Raw genomic sequence first — 13,011 nt, forward strand, 5'->3', positions numbered from 1 at the left:
CCGGAAGTGCCATTTAAAAGGCTCAACTTAAAGGTAAACAATGTTGTTATCCGTGTTTTTTTTTAACTGTTTGTGTGTAAAATTGTGCTAAAACATTTCATTTTAATTCTGGGTACTTTTTTTTGTTTCTGGCAATAATTATTTGCCTTAATTCTTTGAACTGGGACTGGCAACATTGCGGTTTTTTTAACTGGGTTTGGCAACATTGCGATTAGGTATAAAGACTATGTTGCTGGGTGCCGTTTTAATTTTTAATTCAGGGTATCTTGGATTACTTCCTGTGTTTGAACATTTAGGCATATCAATTGAACAAGAAATGATTAAAAATTACTTTGGAATTGATAACGAAAGAATAAAGAACTCGAAAATTCATTCGTCGCTCATTTCGAAAATAGCCAGAAAACAATTTAAATCAAATAGGAAATCAAAATTACTTAAGTATAAAGATATGGAGGGTGTGATGTACAAATGTGGAGAATTTTAAAAGTATAAATACAACAGAACAGTTTTTCTGTTAATGTGAAATCTTTAAATGCGTTTTCTGAAAAACTAATTTTTCTAGTGTTTTTACATACAAGAAATGTAATTACTCAAAATGTTCTAAAGATATCTCTATTAAATTTCACTAAAATGTTTTCTATATTATTTATTAGGTTTTAAGCTACAATCTAAGTAATATTTATTAATTTGATTGTTTTATAAGTATTTCTATATAAAACGATAAGAAATATTTTACAAAAAACTGTGTTTTTTCATGTAATTACACATATTTTAGTAAATTTTAGACATATCATATACATTTTAGTTCATAACACAGATAAGTGTTGTAGTAGTATACAGTATAAAAAAAATTGAAATATATGCTGTGAGGAAAAATATACGGCATTTAACGTAAGTGTTAAATTCTCCTAAAAATTTGCATAAAATTGCATATATTTCAAAAATTTATAAAAATATTCCTAAAAATTTACCTATTTTCATGATTTGATATCATATTTTGACTAAATAAATATATATTTCATCAGAATTCTATGTTTTTAAAAAAAGGTGCTCCGAACGTAGGCAGATACTTTAAAATGTATGCTGAATTACCAGAACACTGGAAAGAAGGATTTTTGAAATAGTTCAACATAAAAATCTGCATAATTAATGGCCAGCTAACGTATTAAACAATTGACGCTGATGATCATGATGACATTCGCGAATTTGAAGGTTTTTGGACATCACAAGCAAAAGGCAAAATTGTCCAGTGAATGGAATTGGTAAAGAAATGTGGAGAAGTGGTAGTAAATGAAGAAGATATAACAAAAGTTTTCCATTGTGATGACAATGTCCCGATCATCAATCAACTAACGGATGGCGAATGGGCGATTTTAATTCTAGAAAATTGCTTCCGATAGTGAAAAGAGGAACAAAAAGGCTGTTGAAAATGAAAAGATTTTAACTGACAGTTTAGTGGGATGTATCGGCATGGCAGATACAAGACTTGAGCAGTGGAACCAAGATTGGCGCTGGGATGTTCGGCGCCTGCCTGCGACAAAAAAAAAAAAAAAAAAAAAAAAAAAAAAAAAAGCGCCCTTCAAGATCAGCTTTTTTTATTTTCATTGCCTATCACAAATGACAGTTATTTCATTTCTCATCACAATGACAGAATTTAGAAAAAGAAATAAAACAACAGAACTATACTTTAAACAACTGAATTATAATTTAAAATATGTAATTTAAAAATTAATTAAACATTTATACATAAAAAATTAATTAATAAAACAATAAATGAATTTTTTCACATCTGAAATTTTATTTTTCTACGTTTTAGACGAATGAAAGTAGAAATATTTCTTTTATGTCTAATTCGGCACGTACATAAATTTTAACTGCTATGAGTCTTAAAAACCTCTCTCATGACGTACTCATATGAAAATATCCGATAATGAAATATAAGCCAATAATGAAAAGTTTTAAGTTCTTAAGGTATGCCATTTTTTTTAAAAAATAAACAGCACTTGGGTACATTCAAACAATCAAATTTCTGTATGCTGATTTTTTTCCCGTATTTTTAATCTATCATTTTTATATATGGCGTATAACGCGCGTCCGCAAATTTAGATCTTATTTTTTGTACTAAAAGTGTGCAACCGACGCCGGAAGTTGAAGGTACATTGAAAGAAATAAAGAAGAAAAAAATAATAGTGCAAGGTCGGATCACGAACAAAAAACGTGTCGTATTTACGAACAGTGACTTGAGTTACGAACATTCAAGTCGACGACATGGGATTTTCAAAGGTGTTTTGAATTAAACTATGCCACATAATTAGCACTTATATCTTTCTGTAAAAATTACTTCAATAATTTCCACTGCTTAACTCTCATTAACAAAACCCGGCAGCAAGTGACTTACAGGATCATAACTTCGGCCTGGAAGAAATTATGTTCAGATTGGGATGTAGGCAGAGAATATGAGCACTTGGATACTTACAACATTTTTTCTTATCTCTTTCTCTAGACAAAACTATGAGCTAGGAAGTTAACGAAGATATGAAGAAATTACTACAGGACCATAAAAATGAGATCAACAGGAAAGAATTACAGCAACTTCAGCAGTAGCAACAAAATGCAATATTACATCAGAAAACGTGAAGAAAGAAAAAAAAGTGTGCAAAGTGGACGCACTCAACTGATCAATGTTTATAAATGTTTTTAACCTACACATTGTTTCAATGAAGTTTTTGATCAATTTCAAGCACTTTGATTAATTTGAGTGAAATTTTTTATTAATTTCAGAAGTTGATTTATTTTTTTAATTTTACTGCTCATTGTTGTACAAAGTTTGAGGTAAGTTGCAAAATAAAATAATTGTTCCATTTTTATTTAATCTTATCGTCAAAATGTCTTATCTCCGACCTTATCGCCAAAATGTAAGTAAAACTTTAGATATGGATTAATTCTCCACTTTTTAGTTCTCCCATGCTCATTCTTATGAGCAATCATAGCGCAGCGAGTTTATACTTTCGCATATTCAATTCGTTAGAGCATCTAAACTAAAAGGGACTTTTTAGTTGTGGAAGAAATGTCTTCAGAAGAAAAGGTTAGGTTAGGTTATTCAATTACGGCAAAGCCTCAAGGGCTATCTGCCTAAGGGGAGGGATGCCTTCGTGGAGGACTTTCTAAGGGAAACTGGCTCGTATACACGTTACACATGGGGAAAACCACGATAAGCCCACGCAGCCGGCCCGTTCGCGGGATTCGAACCTCGGACCGAACTACAAGTGTTCAGCGACCACTCGCCCGCTGGTGGGCCCAGAATAAAAGGCATTAAAAAAAAATAAACTTAGCTCTTTAATCTGCAAAATTTATGCAACTTGGGCTAAGAAGTAAAGTTTTCATGCAACACTATCACCCTGAGGAAGCAGCAATTAAAATACAACATAAGTATTTTCCACGATAATGTCATGTTCGATTTTAGAGTGTAGTGGCTCAGCTACAGCACCAGTAATCATTATTTTGAATTTCAATTATTTTATGTTTTTGCATCAGTTTAATCATTTTTTGGAATTAAATCAAATGTTTTGTCGATATTGATATTTCTAATATTTCATTTTGTTAGATGCTAACAAGTAATTGTTTTTGATGATTTTTAGTTTCTATTGCTTATGTTATTTTAAGCTGCAGCTCATATTATAGTTAAAAATTAAATCATTAAATTATTCAGTAGTGATTCTTACTGTTTCTCAATTGTAATAAAAATTTGAATACCGGTAATCAATGACGACAAACTGGTGATCCAGATGTGTCTCCAAAGATCACTTCCCCCATCCAAAAGGAGTATTTAGTGTCTTGATTGCACTGACAAATTTTCAAACTAGATGAAAGCGATTCCCTTAGATAGTATTTTAGCTGATACTGTTGCTAACAGCCTTTTACAGCAATTGGACTGCGCATTTTGGGATGCTAAACAAGCTCGTTAGCGATGGTGAATCACAATTTAAATATGAAATATTGCGAGCTTTATTCAAAAGTCTGCGATATCAAGCGCGAGGGATTAAATTTTTTAGAGGCCCCCAAGCACATTTGGAGTCCCTACATATGTTTACGCCAGCTTTTTCTCCATTCCTTCTCTCGCTCTCGGCTTTGGCTTAGCTGCACCAAGCATTTCATGGTAAAAACGGAAATGGAAAAATCTTTTGGTGCCCCGTTTCCTGAATACCTAAGGACCTTTTTGTGGTGTACCTTTTCTTTGATGCCCTAAGTACGTTCTTATATTGCTTAATGATTAATCCAACCTTGGTATCAAGTTGCAACATTCTACGACCTATCATCCCTCATCTAATGATAAGGTAGACATCTCCATAGAACATTAAAAACAGCATTTGTGTACTGCTCTCTAAGAAGATAACAAACATTCTATTGAGCAATTAATTTATGGCAGGAATCTCAGACTTCCCGGACAGTTTTTCAGAGAACCAAGTATCCAGACAACATCAGAGAGTTTTTTTTAATAACCTCCAGAAACAGATGGGAGTCGTCGGATGCATACAGATTCGTAAAATTTCATCTCAACAGATATTCGTACATAAAGACTTAAAAAACTCTTCTCATGTTTTTCAGCGAATAGATAAGGTAAAAGAACCTCTGCGACTTCTTTGCGAAGGACCACTTCCTGTAACTGACTGCAAAGATAAATATATAACTATTAGCATAAAAGGAAAACATATAACTGCTGCCCCTTGATAACTGGAAACCAGCCAGTTGAAGAGAATTCTCAGTCGACTCAACCTGACCACCAATTGCACAAATCCAGATGTAGTTCAAAAATATTCTTGCATGGGTAGAACTATATGTTTACCCATAAGATTCAGAGACTGTATTTAAATTCTTCAATTCTGACAAAGGCTTACCATTTGTTATGTTATTCATTCCCTATTACCAAACGTTCATAACGCAACTTAGTGGTGGGAGAGCAGTGTAGTGATTCAAAACACAGGTAGTAATTATTTTTTATTTCATACTTTTGCACAAGTTTAATCATTTTGTGAAATTTATTTTAATGTTTTGTTAGTATTGATGTTTCTATTCCTTTTTGTTGGATGATAGCAAACAGTTTTTCTTGATCACTTTTAGTTTTAGTTTAGATTCTATTGTTTATGCCATTTTCAGCTGCAACTCATATTACTGTTAAAAATAAAAACAAGTTAAAAATAAACCTAGTTATTCAGTTGTTAAAAATAAACTTAGTTATTCAGTTGTGATTCTTGCTATTTCTCAATTGTAATAAAACTGCATACCTGTAGTCATTGCCGACAAAAGACATTTTAATACGCAGGCAAGAAAAATCACACTGGGCAAATTTTGAGTTGGCAAGTCCAATGAGTCTCAAGCAGAATTGAAGAATGGCTGTTACAGACAAAGACAAGATGAAAAAAGATGTTCTCAAAACAGAGTTATTGGATTAAAGTAAAAGTATAACATGCCAAATAACAATTACTAGAAGTTCAAACAACAGTTAATTTCCCTTACGCTGTTTGAAACAAACAAATTTTGTAAAATAAGTAGTACCATCAAACTGAGGGATGAGCCTCTCAGTCCTACTCTTGTTCATATATATACACAGGATGTCTCAAAAAGACCGCCCAAATTCTGCACAGCCTAATTCCTCGCTTAGAATACATAAAAAGTGTCCACACATCTGTACCTGTATGACCCATAGTTTTCGAGAAGTTAGTTTCGCGTCTCATAGTTTTTGGGTAAGAATCATGGACCTTATAAGATATAGACCAACCCAAATGGGTTTTCTCCCTTGTTCTGGCGCATTACCGGCTGTCACCTTGACCACATCCGGAGAAGTAGGGATGACTTAACAATAGTTGGCTATTGCAGCGCATATAATTATCAATTAAAAGCTGGTGATAGCGCTTCATTTCACAAATTAAAATTTTTAGATATTTTTATTTTTGAAACCGAGACTGATTTTTAAAAATTTAGCATGTTTATTAAGCATAATTAATGTTCTAAATAATTATAAAGCTGTTGCATGCTTTCAGGTCTGGATATTTTTTTAGCTTTTCCTGTAAGGAAATTTGTATCTACTTCTTTTAAAAAATAATATTTTAAATCTGAGCTAATAAAAAAATCCAAACAAACAATTTTCTCTTACAATTTTTAGCTTTTTATTGGTGTAAATAAGCAAAAAATACTAAAATCCAAAAAATGGATTTTTGAAAGTTTTTGCTTAAAATTCTTAATTGTACTGCTTTTTAAAAATTATATCTGAATATTATAGCATAATATTCTACAAAGAAGTTTTATTTCAATAATATTTAATAATACATCATAGTGATAAACACTTTTAACACTTTAATAATTTTTATGCATTTATTCTAATGTCAAAAATTGTATTTAACTGTAATAATTAATTGTGCTAGTATTTTATAGTCGTTATTTTTTAAATTTATTTCTAGTTCTGCATAAGTTTTCTTATTTATTGCGAATTTATTTTATTAGCCCAAAGAGGCGGCAGCTCAGAAAAGCTATTAGTTTCGAAACAGCATTTTGCTTTGTTTCACTATAAATGTCCGTTTCACTTTGTAAACTCTTGCCACAAAATATTATCGCCCTGTATTATATTTAAAGAAATTAAATAATGAAGAATCTGCATGAATGCATGTATGTTTCTCTCACACTGTGAAAAAAACAACAACGGAATTTAGAGCCATCAAATTTTGAATAACGTAATCCTCTACCCGAACATGGGCACCTGGACGGCCTAATTTCAAATTTGTTTTAATCCATTTCATATTTTGTAACTTTAACAGAGTTTTGATTAATAAACTCAGCGCGTTCAAAGCAAGCAATGGCAACTCTGTACAGAAAATAACATTTTTATCTCCAGCGCGAAAATTCTAAAGATATGCCATTTTCAAATATTTTGCGATATTGCTCTTGAATTGAATTTTATGTGGTTTGCTTGCGAAGAACATGATATTTAATAAATAAAGGTAACACACAAAACGTTACAAAAACGCTCCTTTGGGCGTAATATACAAATCCGAGTGCTTCCAGAGTTCATCTTTTTTTTCCTCATTACACTCAGAAAAGTTTATGCTTTGAATTTTATGAATTACTAAAATAAATAATCATCTTGTAATGTTAATAATTAATGATCATACAATCAAATAAATGATCATCTTGTTATGTTATAATAATTTTAAAAACTACTGCCTGAAAATGCTCACAAAATCAAAGAAAATTATCAGATCTTGTTTAATTTTACCTTATTTGTTTCAAAGTATCTTGCGCTATCAATATTATTTAATTTTACTTTATTTGTACACAAAAATAAGTTCTTAAGTTTTGCGTTTAGAATTTTTACCGTTTTACTGAAGTAAAGAAATTTATACAAGAAATACGCTTGAAAAAAATAAGCAACATGCAGTACAAAGTGCTTTTATGAGATAGTAAATCTTATTTGCAAAAACTCTGACTTTCATAATCTCAAATTAAATGTGATACAACATATCACATTTAAAAGCACTTATGTGATACAAACGCCATAGGTTTCCGTGTTAAAGTAAGCGAAATCGTCCCTACTCTTTCTTGCGGACATGTGGGTGACGCACGCTCTGGCCACTGGGTTAGTCTATCTCTTATAAGGTCCATGGTAAGAATAGTATAACGTCATATCTGTTGGTATACAAATAGTGATGGACTGTCGCCAATAGCGCGATAAACTGTATGAACTGGAAACACTGCAAAGGAGTTAATTGTGTAACTCGCTTATTCTTTACTCTTACTTTTCTCACTCCTACAGGAAAGGACAGTGATATGATTCTCTCTTTTATGTAACTCCCTTTTCGATATGTATCTAGAATACTAACAAACCTAATCTATTTTCTTGTATTAAAAAAGTATGTGTTTCACTTAAAACTTCCGTCTATAATCTTTTTTGGATTACAAGTTAATTAGCTATCATCTCGCTTGAAACTGCGCTAGATACAAGGTAAAAAGTAATCAATTTACTCTCTACTTTTATTAAATTGCTGTGAAATTTCGAGGGGAAAAAATATTGGAAACATGAACCATTGGTATTTGCATATGTTTAAATATGAAAATGTTAAAAATGTCCACCTCGTGTATCGAGGCATGCATGCGAACACCTAGAATGGCTGACTGCACACGTTGCAGCAGCGTAGCGTCCTCCAAAGTACACGCAGCATGAAGACCAGCAACCACGTCACTTTTTGTCGTAACTCGTCTAAATAAATCAATTCCTTCAAATGGGCCCCACAAGAAGAAATCCAAAGGATGTAGGGGTTAGGTTCTATGGGCGCCGCGATCGCTAGATCAGACACCTTTGGTTTTTTCCTATGGAGCCGCCTGAAGAAATTCGTCTATCAAGCCTAGTTACTACAGAAAGGGAACAAGTTGCTTGTTCTCATGCTGCGTGTACTTTGGAGGATACTACGTTGCTACAGTGTATGCAGTAAGCTCTTCTAGGGGCTTATATGCATGCCTTGATATGCGCGATGGATATTTTGAACATATTCCTATGTAAACAGGGCCGTAGCTAGAGTTTCCAGTGCCCGGGGCAACTGAAGAATTTGAGCTCCTTTCTGTGTGCCCAGAATGGAAAACATTTCATTAAAAAATTTCGTAGCATCAATTTGGTGCCCCTTGGATGCTGCGCCCGGGGACAGATGTCCCCCCTTGCCCCACCCTACCTACGCCACTGTATGTAAACATAATACAAATACCGCTGTTCACATGTTTCCAATAAAGGTTTTTTTCTTGCACCGGGTATAATGTCATACGTTTCTTTCTCATTTATCTCAAAAACTATGGACTGTACATTTCTTTTTGGCATTTTTATGTATTCCAAGTTAAGAATCTGGCAGTGAAGAGTTTGGACGGTCTTGATGGGAACATCTGGCATGTGCATCATTATGAAACCAAATTTTTTGAAATAGTAAATTTTCCTGTTTCATTCTGCTATGTTGACGATACTCTGTTTGACGGTTACAAAGAAGATTTAAATAAAGTTCTTGCAATAATGAATTCCCTTGATACTGCTGTTCAGTTAACTTTCGAAGTTGAGACATCCAAGTCGCTTTCGTTCCTCGAAAGAAATCTAACTTTAGTACTACTTATATTATAAACTTTCAACTCAACACACTTCAAATTCTGTCACCCGACTAAACAGAAGTTAGCTTCATTTTATTCCTTCGTTTTCCGTGCACTTCAATCTTGCTCCACTAAATCGATACTAGATCATAAGCTAAATTACCTAAAAACATTTGCTATTAACAGAGGTTTTCCCCCTAGTATTACTAATTAAGCAATTAAAAAAAATTATAATCTCAACACAACAAAAAGCACTCTCTTGTTTTAGGAGATTATAAGAATTGTGTAGCCCTTCCTTTCTTTCCCTATATTAGCTATCAAATTGTACGCATTTTACAGAAGTTTTAACTTTCATGTCCTTTTTTCACCTATTAATAAAAATCGAGCTCCATACTTAAAGATCCCATTCCGGATATGAATGCCTGAGGTATATACAGTATTACTTGCCAGTGTGGTTTAATTCACATAGGTCAGCTAAAGAGAGCCTTAAAATTTTCGTATTAAAGAATATGAAGCATATGTTAGGACACAGCTATAGCTAGGATTTTCAGAGCCCGAAAACAACTGAAGATCTCGCGCCCCTCTTGTTTAGCAAGAATGGAAAAATATTCATTCTAAAAATCTGTAACATCAGTTTGGCGCCCCCTGAATGCTGCACCCGGAGACAGATGTTCCCCCTTGCCCTTCTTTAGCTACGCCCCAGTGTTAGAAAAAAGAATGCAGAAATTTGTTGTTACTAACAACATCACTTGTGTGACAATGGTCAACACAAGCCTACAACATTTATCGTGACAAAGAATCAGATGTGCTTGTCCTTGGCAAGCCTTGAGCACCATATAGTTGACAGCCGACCTTGGGATATGGGTTCAAGGGTCTTCTACCCCTCTTCCCATCCATGCCTTTTCCGGGATTCGAACCTGGGCTCTTCGGTATGGTAAACATAGACACTAACCACTATCTTGGTTGGGCGGCTAGGCAGAGAACAGAAATTATATTTTCCTTTTTTCTTCAACTAAAATTAATCAAATAATATCTTCCATTGGCGAACTATATTTTCTACAGGCATTTCACATTCATAAAATCAGTTCTAATTAGTCAAAGATCTAAATTCCAATCCAAATTTACCCTCAGCTTTTAAAGAAATTATTTTATAATTGGTTTCCTTTTTCATTAATAGATGGTGTCACAAGCTATGCTTTCAGTTTTTGTTGGAACTTTCTCGAATTTTCTAGTTTACTATTTTTTCCGGTATCCTGTAAGCACAAGCTTGTCTTTTGTCATTTTCAGTCTAGCAGCTGAAGAAGATTCTGTAATAAGACTTCCAAAACTGGCAGAGCAAATTCTAAAATTAACATTGATTACGCTGTTTTGAACTTCTAATAAGACTTATTGGATGTTTCTATGTAAGAAAACAATATTTTTTTTATATACTTAATTATTTTCATTGGGTTTTGGATTCGGTACTTGTGAACAAGACTTGGATTGTAGAAGTACAATGTTTTGCCAAGTTTAAATAAGTAATCATGTGGTCCAGAATGATGAAGCAGTAACATGCCACAGAGCATAAGCATGTTCAATGACAATGCCATGTCTCGCTTTAGAAACATTTTAAAATGCAGACAAGAAGAAATTAGACTAGACAAATTCTGAATAAAGAGGCCAGTGACTGAATGCCACTCAGAAAGAGCGAAAAAAAAAATAAAAACAAGAGATGCTCAATGAAAACAGTTACCTGATGCTTTTATAAACGGAACCTTCTCGTCTCTAAACAATAACATGTCTTCCTTTTCTCTTCTTCATCACTATCTGCTTATGCAGACCACTCTCCTTTGAGTAGGTGTAGTAAAATCAAATTTTCGTGTATTTTATCTGTTTAATTTAGGGTTTACCTTCATTTTTATCTTAGATTTCATGATTTCCATTGGTTTTGCATTATTGTCTTTTGCAGAAAGTATTGCACATACACTGATTTAAGTAAGCAATCATCTGTCATCCAGGAATGGACTAACCCTTTTAAATTAATTCCTATGGCGAAAACTGTTTAAGAACTTTTTGCCTAATAAACGGTCTTCAGGATCAAATTAATTCGTGAACCGAGGTTCCACTGTATTAATCTTTTTTTTTTTAAATTTTATTTTTCTTAGGGTCATAAATATCTCAGTATTTCACTAACAACTATTTCATATTTTTAATTTCGTTATTTATACATGTTAGTCCCAATTAAGTCCCAATTAAGTTTTCTCGAGCTTTGTCAGCATTTCTCATATCTGTTTTAGGTATCAAAAACTGGTTACAGAATGACAACAACAGAGGAAAGAAAAGTTGTCATTGCGACAACTTCAGAAGATTATCATATGAAGTTCAAAACAACTTGGAGTATAAATTTTTAAAACTTGGAATACTGGAACAAGGGCAAAAATTTGGCTGTTTAATTAATGTATTTATCAGAAGAGGATGCATAGCAGAGAAACATTCAAGCAGACAATAACATCAGCAAGATGCAGTGCAGATTGCTTAGGAAACTAGTGATTATAACCCAATTGCACCTATTCGAAGGTGCTCACATAAATTAGCAATTAGATAGGAAAATATTCGCTCTCGAGGAAGTACGTTTTCTAAATTTACGCTCAAATGCGGCTTGAACTGCTTGATATGATAATGTTTTTAAATGCAAAGTAACAACAGCTATTCTTTTCTTCATTGTCATCTGTTTGCAACAAATTCTTAACACCTAACACAAAAATGAGAATCTTTTTATAGCCAAAAATGATTGAGATTAGAAAGATCCTGTACCTAAATATCTTTAAAATGATAATTTGCAGGTGTGCAGTTTAAACTTAAAAAAACTCTAAAATAGGAAACTAAAAAAAAAAAAAAAAAAAAAAAAAAAAAAAGCAGGACATTAAGACACAAGCTGTGCACTGTTCAAAGAAAAACAAATGTTATTGTTATTTTCAAAGCAAATTATTTAAGAGAGTTATTTTTCTTATCAAGGTTACAATTCACATTTTTAACATAAAAATTATCACAATAAAACTGAAAAATCTGACTTCACTGGACAATTTTTCTTCTTCCTCTTTTTTTTTTTTTTTTTTTAATTGAAATCCATCAAAAAAATTTCTAAACAAAAACTATATTCTTATCAAAAATCACATTAAAAAATAAAATAAAACAAAGTAGATACCAATAATACAAATAAAAAGAAATGGGTCTGAGTCAAGTGAATAAATCTAAGATTGTTAATTTCTATTATTAATACTCGAAACAATGGATTCTTTTAAAAAATTAAATCCATTTATATAATGACTGATATATTTATTCTATAGTATACACTGTACTTTTGCATACAGTAGAGCTTCAAATTCCCAAACTGAATGGTAAAATATAGACTTTTAAACTAATTAACTTTTTTTGATAATTCAAATTTTCAATTACTTAAATTTTTTTGGCTTGTCAATGTGCAGATGCAGCTATTCTTTTGACTATTTTTTCCCTTTGACCTTCAGTTTCTTTTTGGTAAAAAATTTAAAATTTTATGCTGTCTAACTTAAGTGTTTTTTCTTTGTGAGAGGGTAGATTTAGTTTTAAATAAGTTGCACTTCTACTTGCCAAATTTATTAAAAGATAACGGTTAACAAATATCAGTGTATTTGTACTCGAGTGCATGTCTTTCTCTGTTTAAGAATCAGCACATAACTTTCACCTGACCTCTTATGCTTTACGCATAATTTATAATTTTATTTTGAAATTTTCATAATAAAAATTAGATGACTTGCTTTAAATATAACTAAATTGCATAGAGATAATACACCATGCATACTTTCACATAAAGATGCATGCAAGCTAAACACTAATGTAAGCCGTTAGGAGAATTTTGCAATAAAACTTCCAGTACAT

The sequence above is a fragment of the Stegodyphus dumicola genome, chromosome X1 (assembly GCF_044657685.1).
Source record: "Stegodyphus dumicola isolate Sdum_Otavi_A_Nest chromosome X1, ASM4465768v1".
NCBI classification, from domain to species: Eukaryota; Metazoa; Arthropoda; class Arachnida; order Araneae; family Eresidae; genus Stegodyphus; species Stegodyphus dumicola.